Here is a 17,610-nt window from a genome sequence, read left to right as displayed (position 1 = left end):
GGCAACTCTTCTGGAAATACATCCGGATAATCCTTCACCACTGGTACTTCCTCCTGCTTGGCTGCATCTGTAGCAATGTCATCTGGTGCATAACGTGCTAACTTACTGAAATCCTCCACATACTGGCCTACGGTGCGTCCTCCTTGGCGTAGGTTGCGAAACTCACGCTTCTTCATAGCCATAGCTCCTGCTGAAACATGAGCTGTACGGAAAGCTTGCTGAAACTGGTCCCATGTGACAGTGTCAATAGGGTGCATGGCTGTATAATTCTCCCACCATGATGCTGCGGGTCCATCAAGCTGATGTGCGGCAAAACGCACTCTTTCCGCATCAGTGCATCCTGCAGTGGTCAACTCCCTTCCAACTTTGCGGAGCCAATCATCTGCAACAATCGGCTCGGTGCTACTGGAAAACACCAGCGGGTTTAGCCTTAAGAAACGGGCTAAGTGATCAACAGGTGGTGGTGGGGGTGGGTTGTTGTTGTTGCCTTGGTTCTGAACTAACACTTGCATCAGGGCATTCTGTTGCTGAATCAACTGGGTGATCTCTGGCGGAAAAACAAATCCGGTGTCGCGCCTCGGAGGCATCTGATAGGTTTAGAAAAGATGAGAATTAAGAATAGAATGAGGTCTAGAGGGAAAACACTACCCATATGCTCATGAGACAAATTCAATCAATATCACTCAATCAAATCAAACAAGGCAAAACAATCGATCTAACTAGCGTTACAAAGTGCTTGAACTATACTATTAAATGGGGGAAAACTACTACTGATATGGTGGTCTACTAGTAATTCTGATCCGTTGAAGACTCCATGATGTCTGCTCCAGCTTCATCAATCCATTCGTCTTCACTTGGTTCCGAGTCGGTGTCGTCGATGATGATGTAGTTATCCGGACAAGTGCATTCGTCGACTTCTGCTTTTGGCACTGGATTTCCCACGAATGCTCCAATCTTAATCTCCAGGTCGTCAATCTTCCCTACTAGTGCGTTGATTTCCTCCAAGTAATCTTCACGTGTAGCCTTGAGTTCTTCTTGGAGTTCCTTGATCTTTGTTAATGCCTTCTTCAGTTCTTCCTTGTCCGTACACATCTGGTTCTCCTGGCGTCGGAATATGTTGGTTCTGCTCCTGGATGAAAGCTGCAATTGATCCATCCTTCTTGGTCTTGATCATCTCCCATTGCGCGTCTCGACGTCCACAAATTTGGTAAATTGTATCCTTAAGCTCCTGGTGATAGACTTCTCCAATGCGTCCCATGGCGATGTGTGCGGCCATGCTCTTCCCTAAACTCCAAGTTGGTGCTTCGAAAACCAATCTCATGGGTTCCGTAATTGGCACAAACGTCCTTCCTGGAATGATAACTTGAATCTTCCAGCTCTCCTCTTCAGGTAATGTGGCGTTGTAGGTTCCGGTGATGCTTGGTATTCCTATGTTCAAGTACTTGGTGACTTCCTTCAAGTGTCGACCAAACGGCGTGTCTTCATCTGGTTGCATGAACTTGCTCCTTGCATTCGCCATTCCTAAAAGAGTAGAAAGTGGAGAGGGGTCAGAAATGAGAAGAGAGAAGCTTTCTAGGGCTTAAGCTTAGTGGTCGTGTCCTATAGTCAGCGTGTGCTCTGATACCAACTTTGTAGCGACCAGACCTCAAATGGCTTGTGCTGCTGTGCACCAGTGTCATCCCTGGATCAGTAATGCTGACACGCACAGTACAAATGGAGGATTTATAACGGAGTAGCAATCACACACTTATTACATCGAATAACTCCGAAGAGTTTAAGTATGATAAGCATGGCTTAAGGCCATCTAACAACGATAACAGCGGAAGACTTGGAAGATAACTGAGTCCATCAACTCCAGCGGCATCACTGAGTATAAGACCACGACCTAAGGCATCTTACTCGTCGTCTGAAAAGTCTGCAACATGAAACGTTGCAGCCCGAAAACGGGTCAGCACATAGAATATGCTGGCAAAGTAACACATAGAGAGCAATGAACAATAATAATGCTATACTACATGCATATATGGCTGGTGGAAAGCTCTATGGTTACAGTTTTGCGAAAAGCCAATTTTATCCTACTGCAAAGGAATAAATTTTATTTAACTATCATGGTGGTTGTTAAACATTGAGAAGGTACCTCCAACTCAATCCCAATTAAGTGTCATCATTAACCCAACAAAATTAATTATAAGTAACATGGTGATGAGATTCAAATGATAATCCAGGTACTAGATACTCAAGTTGTCCATAACCGGGGACACGGCTAACCATGATTAGTTTGTACACTCTGCATAGGTTTGCGCACTTTTCCCCACAAGACTCGATCGCCTCCGCTTGATTCTCGCACTGCATGATGTTTGAGAAACGGATGACCGAGACACAGTCTTTCAGAAACAATCACTCTTTACTCTGGATGGACCGGTACACCTACTTTCCCCTACATCTGCTAGTCCACCTCTTCAAGAGATCCTGTAACCTACTCAGCTATGCTAGAGCCCATAATAGCTTGCGGCTGCACACGGAAGTTTCTAGCATGAATAATCTTATGATCCCTTTGAGCCTGGGTGGCGGACCTTATACAAACAGACAACACTGGGTTCTCCAGGTGCCTCAATCCACCAAGATGTGAGTTTTAGTTGCCACCTTAAGTTGAACCATTAATAAACATCTCACATCTGTCATGAATATCACTCAAACCCAATCCACGTCTATGCATAGCATGGCATTGATAAAAGCAACGTAGAAGTAACTCCCAAGGGTTTGATAAAGTAAAACAGGTAATAGGTACTACCTCAACTACTTCCCAGTTCCCACAATTTGATTAGATCCTAATCATGCAAGTGTTTGAGGAAAACAGATCTAATGCAATAAAACTGGGTATGAACGGGGTATGATCAAAGTGTTACTTGCCTTGCTGATGATCCGCAAAACCTAGCAAGTCGAAGTAACAAGCGGCACACTCCGGGTACTCTATCGCAAACAACAAGAATACAATCAGTACTCATCTAATGCACAGGTAAAACTCGAATGAAAGATCCAACCAGAAAGTTCAACTTAAGAACTCCGGTTCGCAAAAAGAATCAACTCGAAAGAAGCAACGAAAGTCAAACGGCGGAAGAAAGAAACTTCGTTTACTAATCTGGATCTAGGTCAAATTTTACTGTAGCAAAAACTTATTTGAGTAGGTTAAACGGAAAGAGAATTTCGAGACGAAACTCTAGGCGCTTGAATCGCCTGATTCCGATAAACGAGCGAGAAGTTAAACATAATCGAAGATTCGATCAGAAATCGAATCTGAGAAAAATAACGAGAAAATCCGACGAAAAGAAAAACGGTCGAACGGTTAAATAACGGGCGTTCGTTAATCAGAGAAAACCGACGAACGCGTTCGTTAAAACGAACGGTTCGGTAAACGCTCGCAAATAATAAAACCGGAAAAAAAACCGATCTAGGGTTTTTTTTAAACGAAAACCAGCAACGACGAAACGAGGCAGCGGGCAGTACCTCGTCGGGGCTCCGGCGAGGGCTCCGGCGGGCTCCGGGCTCGGCGGCGGGGTGCGGGGCTCGGGGGGGTGCGGGCGAGGCGAGGGGCGGCGGCTCCCGGCGGCGGCGGCGGCGGGGTTCCGGCGGTGGCGGCGCTCGGCGATGAGGGCGGCGGCGGCTTGAGAGGGAAAAGAGAGAGGGGGGGTATATATAGGAGGGGGGTCCCGGGCTGGCTTGGGGGAGGGGTGGCGAGGGGGAGGCGTGCGGCGGCCGGACTCGGCAAGGGCGGCGGCGTCCCGTGCGGAGGAAGGAGAGGGCGCGGGCGGGCCGGCGCTCGGCTGGGCTTCGGCCAAGAGGGCGTCGCGCGTTTTTTTTTTATAAGTTCCGCGGAAAATAATTCGTAGAAAAATAAATAAAAATCAGAAAAATATGAAATAAATTTTCCCCGTCTAGTTAGAAAATCTAGAACAGGGTGAACATTTTTTAAACCAAAATAAATATTTTGAAAACATGCAATATTTTTAATGCAAATAAAATTGCAAATAAATTCCAAATAAATTCCAATAAATGATTTTAACATTTTTCCTCCAGTATTTCAATTGTTTTGGAGAAGTCATATTTTCTCCTCTCATTTATTTTTAAAATGAAATATTTTTCCAGAGAGAAAAATAATTAAAATAAAATCCTCGTCTTATTATTTGATGAATCAAATATGAAAATTCGAGAAAATCCCCAACTCTCTCTGAGGGTCCTTGAGTTGCTTAGGATTTATGGAGGATTTTTTCAAAATGCAATAAAACATGATATGCAATGATGATCTATGTATAACATACCAAATTGAAAATTTGGGATGTTAAAGGCCACCCTTTGGGGCCTTTCTCTCCTTTCCCGTATGGCCCATTAAGGCCCAATACGAATTCCCGTAACTCTCCGGTACTCCGAAAAATACCCGAATCACTCGGAACCTTTCCGATGTCCGAATATAGTTGTCCAATATATCGATCTTTACGTCTCGACCATTTCGAGACTCCTCGTCATGTCCCCGATCTCATCCGGGACTCCGAACTCCTTTGGTACATCAAAACTCATAAACTCATAATAAAACTGTCATCGTAACGTTAAGCGTGCGGACCCTACGGGTTCGAGAACTATGTAGACATGACCGAGACACGTCTCCGGTCAATAAACAATAGCGGGACCTGGTTGCCCATATTGGCTCCCACATATTCTACGAAGATCTTTATCGGTCAAACCGCATAACAACATACGTTGTTCCCTTTGTCATCGGTATGTTACTTACCCGAGATTCGATCGTCGGTATCTCAATACCTAGTTCAATCTCGTTACCGGCAAGTCTCTTTACTCGTTCCGTAATACATCATCCCGCAACTAGCTCATTAGTTGCAATGCTTGCAAGGCTTATAGTGATGTGCATTACCGAGTGGGCCCAGAGATACCTCTCCGACAATCGGAGTGACAAATCCTAATCTCGAAATACGCCAACCCAACAAGTACCTTCGAGACACCTGTGGAGCACCTTTATAATCACCCAGTTACGTTGTGACGTTTGGTAGCACACAAAGTGTTCCTCCGGTAAACGGGAGTTGCATAATCTCATAGTCATAGGAACATGTATAAGTCATGAAGAAAGCAATAGCAACATACTAAACGATCGAGTGCTAAGCTAACGGAATGGGTCAAGTAAATCACATCATTCTCCTAAAGATGTGATCCCATTAATCAAATGACAACTCATGTCTATGGCTAGGAAACATAACCATCTTTGATCAACGAGCTAGTCAAGTAGAGGCATACTAGTGACACTCTGTTTGTCTATGTATTCACACATGTATCAAGTCTCCGGTTAATACAATTCTAGCATGAATAATAAACATTTATCATGATATAAGGAAATAAATAATAACTTTATTATTGCCTCTAGGGCATATTTCCTTCAAAAAGATGATCTGGATACTTCAAAATATACAGACTGAATTGAGTGGACAGACATTAACATAGACCATTCTCAGGACTGGCCACACACCAAAAGCGGCAGTACTAATAAACAATACAGGGTTCACAAACACAAATCAAGTACTAAACAATAGTACTTACTACAGACAAGCAAAGTTGCACTAATTAAACTCTGCAGACTATTTCTTGCCACCGACCTACGGGATGAACCCCGCATAACTGACTAGGCCATGGACTTCGTGAGAGATGTCTGCATGCACCATCACCATCTCGTCAACCTTGGAGAACCAAACAGAGTGGTCTTTCCACTCATAAACATGATCATGAAGACATGCTGCATCAGATTTGTTGGGAAGCTTTACAAGAACCACACCCTTCGTAATCGAAGGCACAGCCAGGAAATTGTTGTGGTCAAGTACAGCCTCGAGAACACGCCTGACAACAATGCTACAGGAAAACACTAGTTCAGGACACGTGGCGACAAGGACACAGCAGCTGGATAGTTTAGCAGTAGAACTCATCCTCATGTCTTCCAGTTCACACGGCATGACTTTGAGAACTTCATCTCCACCGCGGACCTGGTTCTAATTCAAACAGAACCCATATTTTATTACTACCTCCGTTCAGAAATATAAGATGATTTTCGATATTATACTCCATATATGACTACATATATGCACAGAAATGAGTGAACAAAGACACTATAACATGTCTTCAAAGGCATGAGAGCAGAGGGATTACTTGCAATATCCGTAACACAAGTTACTGAGGCAAATAAACCCTCTTCAAAGGTAGCATTGATGTTCATAAAGTACTCCCTCCGTCCCAAAATTCTTGTCTTAAATTTGTCTAGATATGGATGTATCAAGTCACATTTTAGTATTAGATACATCCGTATCTAGACAAATCTAAGACAAGAAATGTGGGACAGAGGGAGTAGTTGAAAGTAATCTATAAGAAATCAGTGTCAACCTCTCGCATGTTTTGGTCAAAAGAGGAATTTAGAACCGTCATTTGGCACACAAAAATCACATGCAACATCACCCAAAAAGTTGTACTACTAGTACTAGTACTGCGTATTAGATGAAAAAACGCGATCAAGATTGAGAAAAAGATTGTTATGAAGAGATATTACCTGGACTTGCTTAATGAGGGATCCCGGAGAGGGGGGCTTGGACAGGGCGATGGCTTTGAGCTTGTATGCGGTAGTCTCGGCGGGGTGCTTGTGCTTCTTCGTACCATGAGCCTCGACGATTTTGGCCAGAGCCATAGACATCACTTCGGCCGGTGCTCCAGCGTCCATCAAGAAACTGTCAAATAGAAATAAAAGAAAAGAAACCATAATCACAAACCCAAAAGAAGAAAAGAGAGGGAGTTATAGGATCAGTCTCGGGGTTGTAAGACCGGGTCTTGGCCAGAATCAACACCATTGATGCGCTCACTTTCCTTCTTTGGGAGAGAAGAACAATGGCAGAAGCAGGTCGGGGTTTTTCTCGAAGAAATGAGGAACAAGATGAGGGAGAAGTGAGGGTTGGGTAGAGAGGAAGCTGAGAGAGAAGAGTGAAATGATGGTTGCTTCGTCCGTCCAACTTACTACGGAGAGGAGGGGTTTTTGTGATTTGACGGCTCATTGGGCATTACTGCGGCACTTCGATCGGGGTAGTCTACCGTCAATCTACGACGGAGTAATTTAGTGCATGGCTGGTGGACCCCGATGCTGGATGTCCCACAGTCGGCGAAAGTGAGTAATTTAGTGCATGGCTGGAGGAGGATCCGCACGGTAGAGCGTGTCCACTGTTTTTCTAAAGGAGAAAAATGATTACAGCAAGCGTTTCCACTCTTACGATGGAGGAGTGCGAAACACGGCAGCCACTTGAACATACACAGTGCTCCTACTACTAGGCATGTGCAGTGGTTCATACGTGAGTACTACATAATCTTGTTGCTAGTGTAGTAAGATATGACGACAACAAATGATGTTGTGCGCATGTCAACTATATGAACAGTAATGTAGTAACATAGTACCGCTTTCTCGACTGTCCGGTCGAGAATGAACGGTGAGATCAATGTTAACAGAACTAGGTCTACAACGCACGGAGAGTACGGTGCTACAGTACTCCACGAAACATGAACCATATGAAGCACGAATAGTGTTAGGCAGGGTGTATGAAGGGTGCACGGGATGGGGGCAAAAGTTCCCTTCTCGACCCACTTTTGGGTGTTTGGTAGAGTGCATGAAGGGTGCATGAGTCCACACTAGTAGGTTAACACAAATACACGAAGTGGAAACAACTGCGGCCAAGGCGGAGAGGAAAACGAGAAAACTTAATGTCTTTTTGCTAATTAATAGCATTGCATGCAATGAACTAACCACTGCATGTCAAGTTTATTAGTCTCAAGTCATTGAAAGCATGCACGGCCCACGTCTCTTATTGGTTGATATGTCACAAAACAAGAAACGGGGAGGGAGTTAATGTACCGTGCCTAAGTGTTTTGGATTATTTGCTTTTCGTAAGGTGACTTACACACCTAGACAGAGGAGTATATTGAGATGAGAATGCAACCAAACACACCCACACGCTTTGTGCTACAGTGAATGATCTGCACCGTCTGAGTTTGATCCAACAGTCATGTTGCGCCGAGACATGGACATGCCCATGCAGAGGGCGCCTAAACACCACCGAAGTCCCTCTGCTTCTCGAGGCGCATGACGTTGGTGATGCAGGGGGCGAAACGGCAGAAAGGCAATGCAATCTACGGGAAGGCGGAGGGAACCAGCCGAGGAGCGGGGAATCTTTTGGTTTTCACCATGGTAAAACACCAGTCGACGACTTCTCACATCAGGGAGTAGTGGGTTTTACACGTGGAGTCATCGTGACTAATTGCTGCCGCGCCTGCTCTCGTCAATCAAAAAAATTAAAAATCCTGCCGCGCCTGCTCCCGTCAATCAAAATATTAAAAATCCTGCCGCGGTGGATATTTAAATTTACCTACCGGCAAGTAGATAAAAAAGGGGTGAAATAACAAATGTGGCAGCGGCCTAGCTAATCGGTCGAACTAGCCCAACTAGCTAGCCACCGTGCTTCACTGATGTACTCGACGGGAAAAGTGGTCTCTCGTGATTTGACGACTCATTTACTTGCTTCGGCGAAAACGCGCGGTAGGGCGTCCCACGCGAGGAAGAATATATGCGTGCACCACCTGGGAGGACCCCAAAACCGCGCGGTAGGGTGTGCCATGTCTCGGCACGGAGGAAAAATGTGCGTGTAAAAATTTACTGTATCAGACGTAGTACCTATGGTTCGACCTCGGGACCCAGCCAGTCGGTCGAAAACACCCCACTAGCCACACAGCTTCATCATGCTAACATGGCATGGAGGATAGGTGTGGTTAGCTCTGTCTCGACCAGCCACAACGTCTCTTGTTCTAGGCGATTCTTCTATTTTCCAAGCTTTTTTTAGCTGTAATAACACCACGGCAAGCTAGTGCCGCTCTTCGTGTGTGCCCATGCAAAGGTTAGACGATGGAGAGAAGAGAGAGATCGCAGACCTGGGACCCACCAGTAAGTGAGTCAACGGTCATGCACGTGTTGACGAGGCACTCCCTCTACTCTACTCAACATAATACTGTATAAAATCAAGTTATGGGACAAAGCCAACAACCATTGTTGTCTCAGGCTATCGACTTATGCTTTGTAGTCCAGGTTGCCAGTTCGAATCTCGTCTTTCAGATTTGTTAGTTTTAGGTCCAAATTTGATTAATGACAAGTGGGACCCCGTGTGTTGTTCTGATATTTCAGTGTAGGATGGTTTTTTTGAACAAACACTTTGCGCGGTTAGACAAGTAATGGCACAAGTTACACGTATTTTGCAAGTTTATGAACAAAAATGACAGCGGCATAGAATATCACATCCACCCCGCAGCTTAGATGCTATGGTGATACGAGTTTTTACACCGTTGGAAGTGAGATCCAATGGCTTGGGAGTAGTCTTTGTAATTATGCGCAATTTCCAAACTCTCCAAAGGTTTTTTGCAAATAAAACATTCAGGCCTCGTGTGTGCCGCTGCATCTTGGATCCAACGGCTGCCTGTTGCTCATATTAGGTGCTCCCCGTAGCTTAATTACCTGCTACGGTGATATGAGCATCTAGGTCGTATGATCAGTGATCAGATGGCGCATGCGTAGTACTTGTACTGTCTGCGCAATTCCCAAACTCTCTCAGTCGTATATTGCAAAAACATTCAAACCTCCTAATGTGGGCCGTTAGATCTCCGTGAACTCGTATCACCATAGAATCTATGGTGCGGGAGCACCTCATATTCTCCCGTGCGAGAAAACATAAGGTGCTCGCAGCTTGGATGCTACGGTGATACGAGTTTCAAGCTGCGAGCTGCGAGCACCTTATGTTTTCTCGCACGGGAGAATATGACAATCATAGGGGGTGACCCTATCTAAGGTCGAGGGGGTGACCCCTGACAATCATAGCTCTGCCTAATTAAACACAACATTTGCATGTACTGTAGTACTAGACTTAATATTCATGTTTCAGTTTCATGTTCGTTTCAAATATTGAATAGAGGATCATGCATGTCTTACATTTTAGTCCCTTCGTTCCTAAATATTAGTCTTTTTAGAGATTTCAAGTGGACTGGCACATACGGATGTATATAGACATATTTTAGAGTGTAGATTCACTCATTTTGCTCCGTATGTAGTCGCTTGTTGAAATCTCTAAAAGACTACTATTTAGGAACAGAAGGAGTATTTTTGAATTCGTGTCATACATGCATGGTTTGGAAAAATAGATGCACTATACTTATTGGATTGTTGTTGTGTTCGTGTGTGTGTGTGTGTGTGGTCATATGCTTGATACATACAAAGTTTTCTCACCTCCATATTGTTCATCTTTTAAATTTGAATTTGCATTGAAAAACTTACCAGGGATACCATGAAATGTGAAATCCACGTTGAGATCACTATATCACAAACTCACTCTAATTCAACAACTCGTCATAAATCAATTACCACGTTGAGATTAGTATTTGCAAGGAAAATACGGGCATTGTAATACACATAGATTCGTTCGGCAATTTAAAAGATTCCTTTCATATTCTCGAATGGTAGGACCCAACGGCGTACCAGCCAGACCTTGGCTCGTGTTGATCCTAAAAAAATAAATAAATAATAAAAAACGGGCTCGTGTCCTTCTGGTGGCGTGCATGGTACGCACATTAGGCAACCCCAACCAGTCGAACCTCCGCGTTTCGAGTCAAAATATCTGGCGGCCAGAATTCCAGCCCTAGGAAATTCCCCTCATGTCCCCGGTCCATAATGACTACCGATGAACAACGGAGCGATGCTTAGGTAACTAGACAACGTTACCTACCGTGCCGAGCACGGTTCAATTCCCTCGGTCGCCGCTCGCCAAGGTCACCCGTCAACTGCATTGCCTAGTAGTACTACTACTACACTAGGATGAGCACAGAATTGAGCCCGTTTGTTCGTGCCTAGTACTTGAGTTAATATATCAAGCAATGCACTGGTACGGAGGGATTATCCTTTTGCTCTGCATATATAACTTGTCTAAAGTCTAACTAAGCAAAATGTTTGACCAAATCCTTTCTTAAGAAATACAACAGGACAGATGTATGGCTTTAAAATTTATTGCATGATGCAGGTTATGATACTGTTTCGAATCCTGGATCTTAAATTTTAGAAAATCCAAAAGTGACCATAAATTCTTGAAACTGAGCATAGTCACATGATATGGCACAAATATTACTTTGTAATTTTTTTCTTCAATTTGAGACAAGCTTCTTATGACAAGTTGCACAAATGAAGAGCCAAGGTATTTTGGAACAAAGACCTATCACGTTAAGGCGAACGCTTTCACTATTGAAACCGTGGGCGTTTACGTGCCGCCACGAGTCCCGCTTCTCATAGGCAGGTGCCGTCTGAGCAAGCGTGTGAGTCGACGGGAGGCGTGCGAGCAGACCGTTACGCCGGCTGACAGGGAGGCGTGCGAGCAGACCGCTGTGCAGGCTCACCGGGAGGCGAGCCCTTTGACCAGGCTCCTCCACCCACCTTCGTCCCAACTACTCCCACTTTTAATGTTGCCGGCGCCGCAGTTTAAAATCAACCCCGCACTACCCGGTATCGCTACAATCTTCTCTCTTCCTCTCTGATTCTCCTGTCGTCTACTTCCAACTAGCCTGACCTAAACGTACGCCATGCCGCATCACGATGGTCTGCCCTTAGTCTTCCAGTTTCCTGAGGAAGACACCCAGCCGGAGTCTCAAGAACATAAGGCGCTTTGGGACGAGCTTGAACTGGCCTTGCGGGAAGACGTTGCGCCTGTCCCCGCTCCCGTTCCGGCTACCGTCGCCCCGACTGCGCCAGTGTCCATCCCCGTGGCATTGATGGGCTGGGAGCCGCACATTGTCGCCGAGCTTGATGCCACAGGGTTCCACGAGGTCCCCGCCGACTTTCACGTGCCCGTGCACCTGCCAGCGCATGCGCCTGTGCGTGCACTGACGCGCACACCCGTGCCGGTGCCCGTGCACCTGCCAGCGCATGCGCCTGCGCGTGCACTGACGTGCGCGCCCGTGCCGGTGCCCGTGCAGACGAATGTCTCCGCCGCGCCGTTGACAGCGCCTGTCCCCGCGCGGGTGCCAGTGCCCCCCTCAGCGGCATGGATGGTCGTCGTCGACCGCTTCCTTGCACCAACGCCAGTCGCTTCCTCCCGCTAGTTGACTCGCTCCGAAGTCCAGAACATTTTGGCCTTCCTTGAAGCTAGGCCAACGTCCAGGAGTACGCCAACAATGGCGCAAGGTGCCGCCGTCACCGTCGGTCAGTGGCCCGACAACACACAGAGCACGACAGAGGAGCCGCTTCCCACCGCAAGACGCCCCCGCCGTCGCCGCGTAATCTAAATTTGCCATGAAAACGTTCGGATTGCCATGCTTAAAATCCGAACGTTTATCATTTCCGTTTATTTTAGATCGATCGTCGTATAATTTAAAGTGGGAGTCAGACTGAACGAAATCTATGGTTTGATCAATTGAATGTTCTGCTAGAGCCGTATCAAATTAAAGTCATCAAGCCACATGTATTCCTTGTCATCCAACGACCTAGACTGCTTCAATGTCGAGCGCTCCACACGTTTAGCGTGCAGTTAATTTCATGCAAAAAATAGTGCTAATCACATAATAACACGCAAATAATATCCTACTTAATATCCGCATGCACTTAATATACTTCCAAATTAACGTGCATTGCACATACACACTGACTAGTGCTACTAGCACGTGAAACTGGTGCCGTAACTTGTGAACGCGTCCAGATATGGTCAACGGCAACATCGCCCGCGAGTTCTTGGTGTTTGCCCGTGCGTCTAAACGCAGAAGGGGAGGAGAGAGAGTACACATGAACCCACCAGTAAGTGAAGGCGAATAGTACTAAAAATAATACTACATGTTATCAATTAAATAGGCTGTGGTAATATATAAAAAATTATGTGAACAAAGGGAGGTACAACAAACATTGTTGTTCTACTATGTATGTTGCCTATTGACGTGCGGCTTGAAGGCCCTGGTCGCATGTTCGATCCTCGTCCTTTATTTTTTAATTTGTATATGGGTCCAAATTTGTTTCATGACATGTGGGCCCCTCGGTGTGTAGTTTGTAGCACTTTAATTTGTGGGTCGAAATTTGTTCCATTCCAAGTGGACTATCAGTGTGTAGTTTTGTAGCTTATTTATAATAATTAAAGAGAACAACAGAGTTTTTTGCAATAATACCATGGTGCGACGTTGAAGGCGAGAAAGGACGTGCGAGAGAGCGATGAACAAGCCAGAGAGAAATCAACTAGGGGAGTTGCGGGGGTTGCAACGGTGTTTCGAGTAGTTGTGGGCCGAATGCTACGAAAATATAATCCAAACCGACCGGAATAAATGCCTACACAAATTAATCCAAGGTTGGAGTGCCCCTCGCAATGTAAATAGCTCCGGCTTTGCGAGGGATGGAGAGGTAGCTTCAATGTGTGGAAGATACGGCGTGAGAAAGCGAAGTTAATCGAGAGACATATAGATAGAGAGACAAAGTGAGTGTGGTCCGACATTCATTGAACAAATATATATGCTCTGGAGAGATATTGTCCGATTGAGCTTTTGGCAAGGGTGAGGGCTGTAAGATAGAGCTTGAGAGATGATCCAGTCACAGACGTGTAGATTTATTTTGTGCATGGGAGGAAGCAAGGTCAATCGATCACATAGGGTCGTCGTGCGATCGAAAGAGTGAGACGGCTTGGAGAGAGTGACCTAGATAGACAATGTGCGTGAGAGAGTATACAATGTGAATAAGTCGAATTGGGCTCAAACATGGTGGTATATCATTTTTGTCCGAGAAAGAGCGAGGTCAATCGAGACATACAAAGAGAGAGAGAGGGAGAGAGAGGGAGAGAGAAAGAGAGAGAGAGAGAGCGAGCGAGCGTGGCCCGCCATGAGGTCGAAAGAGTGGGGGCGGCTTCGATGGACTGACTTAGATAGACAATTTGCGTGAGAGAGTATAGAGTGTGTCGATCGAGGCCCGAACAGGGAGATTTATCATTTGTGTGTGAAAGAAAACGAGGTTAAACGAGACTCAGATAAAGAGAGCGAGATTGGGCGAGTGTGGCCCGCCGTGCGGAAGAAAGAGTGAGACAGTCTCGAGGGAGTGACCTAGATAGACAATGTGCGTGCGTGCGCACGAGAGGTTTGGGGGCTAGATAGGCAATGCATGTATTTAGCGCGAGAGGGTGAGAGGGCGAGGGGGAGAGAGAGAGGTTGGCATGGGGTGCAATGGCGGGTGTGTGAGGTAAATACATTTCGTAACAGAGTGGAAAAAGGGGGTTGTGTAGTTGAGAGAGTTAGAGATCAAAACATGGAGAGAAAGAATGGATGTGTGTTGGAAACCGATAGCTTCCTAAGGTGGTTAGGAGAGGAAGATTGACCGATACAGGAAGTATGTAGCGTGTGTGCGGGGGGGGGGGGCTAAAAAACAATGAACTGAGGACCATGCATATGGGTAATTATTTTGAATTCGTGCCATACTAGGTTCCGAAAAGTTGACATTGACTCGATTTGTTGTGCTATTTTGTAGGTCATATGTTTGAATCCATCCAAAAGTTTTCTCACCACCATGGTGTTCATCATATACATATGAATTTGTATTAAAAAAGTAGCGTGGATACAGTGAAATGCGAAATCCACGTTAGAATTGGAGATCCCTATGTGACACACACTCTAATTCAAATAACTAATTATGTGACACACACTCTAATCCACGTTAGCGTGGATACTGTGGATACCGTTTCGATTTTTTTCAAATAACTCCTCATTAATTAATTTATAGTATCTCGTTTCGAATGACTAATTATTGCAAGGAAAACACGGGCATGGTAATACATACAGATTCGTTTGCAAATGAAAGAAGATTGGTTTGCATTCTCAAATGTAGGAGCACCACGCAGACCAGGGTCGTGTCGTGGTGGTCGCGTGTGTCGGAGGACGCTTAGCACCCAGCCACCCACCCCCTCCCTCCCTCCCCCTCACCCCCCCCCCCAAAAAAAGGACGACGACAAAATAAGTTCGCGCTTCCACGTTTCGGATTGAAATATTTAGCGGCCCCAATTCCAGCCATGCAAAATCTCCCTTCTCCACCGTCCCCTTCCGCGCCCAGATTGCTCAAATCCCTAATTCGCCGCCAACCCAAGCAAAGTTTGAATCGCCCCTCGTCTCGTCTCTTTCCCCACCTCTGTGCCGGACGACGACGAAGACGATGGTCGCGCTTCACCACCGCACCGGAGCTACCTCATCTACGCCCTCGTCCACCGCACCAGGTGGTCGACCGACAACGTCGGCCGCCGCAACCGACGTGCCTCACAGACACCGACTTCCACCGCATCAGGTGTGCTTCACCGACGCGGTCTCCCAGCTCACCGGGGCTACTTCACCGAGCACATCGTCGCGCCTCCGCCCCCCGAGGCCACTGGGGCTTCACCAACGGTCTCGTCCACCGCATCGTAGCGCTCCGCTGCCACTCAAGATCTGCATCCATGCGCGGCCAGCCAATGCCAGCACATCACCCTCAACGGCTCTGAAGTGACCCGCACTCTAGCTAGGCGAGCATGCCCAAACGCCGGCACGAACTAGGTATCCACACATCACTCCCTTGTGCATTGTTCCGACTATGTTTTGATATCCTATCACTGCTCTCTTAGCTTACACGCCTATCCAACTCTGACTTTAACTCTTATTTCTTCTGGAGATATCATCTGAAACAAGCAAATCCATTTTTTAGCGAAGCATGATGGTGCTACGGGATCTGGTACACATCGTGCACACCCGTATAACCTTGTAAGTATCTGTCCTCCGGTACAACAGCAAGGTCGATTCCTCTTATTTGATCAGCCATTCACCGTGTCAAAAATGTAGAGGGGGATTCAAGGAGCACAAGGCCTGCACATCCAAGCAAGTGGTAACATGGACTTGTACATGGAACATCCCAAGCGCAAGCAGAGCTGCAGTGAGCATGTACAACGAGCTAGCGTAAGTCCCTGCATTTCATTTAATTCGTACTAGCATTCGTGTAGGATTTGTGTGCAGTGGCGGATCCACGAATTCAAGTTACCAGGGGCGAACATTTAACTTAAAAAATACGAAGGCACATGCACTCCGGAAATCAACACAACTTGAGAAATGTTAAGCTACATGCACTTTGAAAACCAGCTAATGATCCAAAGTAGTTCAGATTATAAACACTAAATGATGCAAGCACCAAAAAACACAATATGCAACATGGTGTACAAGGACTACAAACATGGTCTGTACCTCCTTGAATTATTCGTTCTCTGGCTGAAAATATCGAAGTGTAATTGCACCTATAACCAGTGCGGAAACTGCATATCAATATATCTATCCTGTAAAAGTATGCCAATAGTTTCAAACAACAGATTAGAAAAGTATTTATGCTACGTTGTCATGATACGGGGACTTTCTGGTAGATGGCCTCGACGTTTCCTCAAGCCATAAAAATGCACTATAATTTGCTTGTCATCAATGCCTGCAAATCTCTATGTCTCTCTCAACAAAGCAGATCATTATTAGACACTAAATCCTTCAATGGGAGCTTGCAAAATGCTTGCATTAGATGCCTCATAAGACACTATATGTTCATCACCAGGAGCATGTAAAATGTTTGCATCAAATCCTTCATTACCAGTCTGTTCATTAGACACTTCAGGCTCAAGAACAACATGAGCTTGGATGTTTGCACCGGAAACTTGATTAGATTCATCAGATTCAGTCAGTTCAGTATTGATTGGGGGAGTTATAAAATAAGTAGAAATTGGTTTCATTTTCTCATAGATTCCCTACATACAAGCAGTTTTACAACACCGTCAGGTTTAACTATTGGCCAGAAATTGAAGAGTTGAATTAGATATAATCAAGGATGTGATGTACCTGCTCGTTGTGCATGCTACTCTTGCAAGCTACAACTATCCATTTGCGCAAGCTCGATGCCATGCCCGTATTGCCGCCGCTGCCTCCCACGCAGGCTACACCCAGGGTTGGATCTTCATCTTCTTGTCCTTCCGATCGCTTGAAGCCTGGTGACCGCCCTCCAACGAGGGCGCGAAGAAGTGCTGTGTCGGTCTGTCCAGCGGCGGCTAGGTTATGAGCGAACCAGGCTGGAGGCTGGAGCGGATGAATTGGGATTTTTCCTGCTGCCGATCGATATGGGAGGCGCTCGTTTGGGCCGCGAGCCTGCTATAGGGCCTGCCTTGCACTTATGTTATTGGCCTATCCAAATTGAAACATTTTTCTTCATTTTTTACATTGCCTACTCATGCGTTGGGACGAACAAAACTAGCCTGGGCCAACCTGGACGACTCAAACTAGGTGCACACTTTCGAGCCACCCGAGGCGGCCGCCCATACCAGCCCCTATGGTGGCGTCACCCCTTTTTGCGTGTATGATAGGGGTAGTGAAAAATATTCCAGTGGCGCTTTTGATTTACCCACAGAATGGTTGAATTGCTTGTTTCTATGAACTGAGTTCTCCAATAATGTGAAGGGTGCCGGTCTTTTCCTACTATTGTAGATTGCTTAGATC

Source organism: Aegilops tauschii, chromosome 3 (assembly GCF_002575655.3).
Source record: "Aegilops tauschii subsp. strangulata cultivar AL8/78 chromosome 3, Aet v6.0, whole genome shotgun sequence".
Classification (NCBI taxonomy): domain Eukaryota; kingdom Viridiplantae; phylum Streptophyta; class Magnoliopsida; order Poales; family Poaceae; genus Aegilops; species Aegilops tauschii.
Note: the sequence above shows the minus strand (reverse complement) of the source record.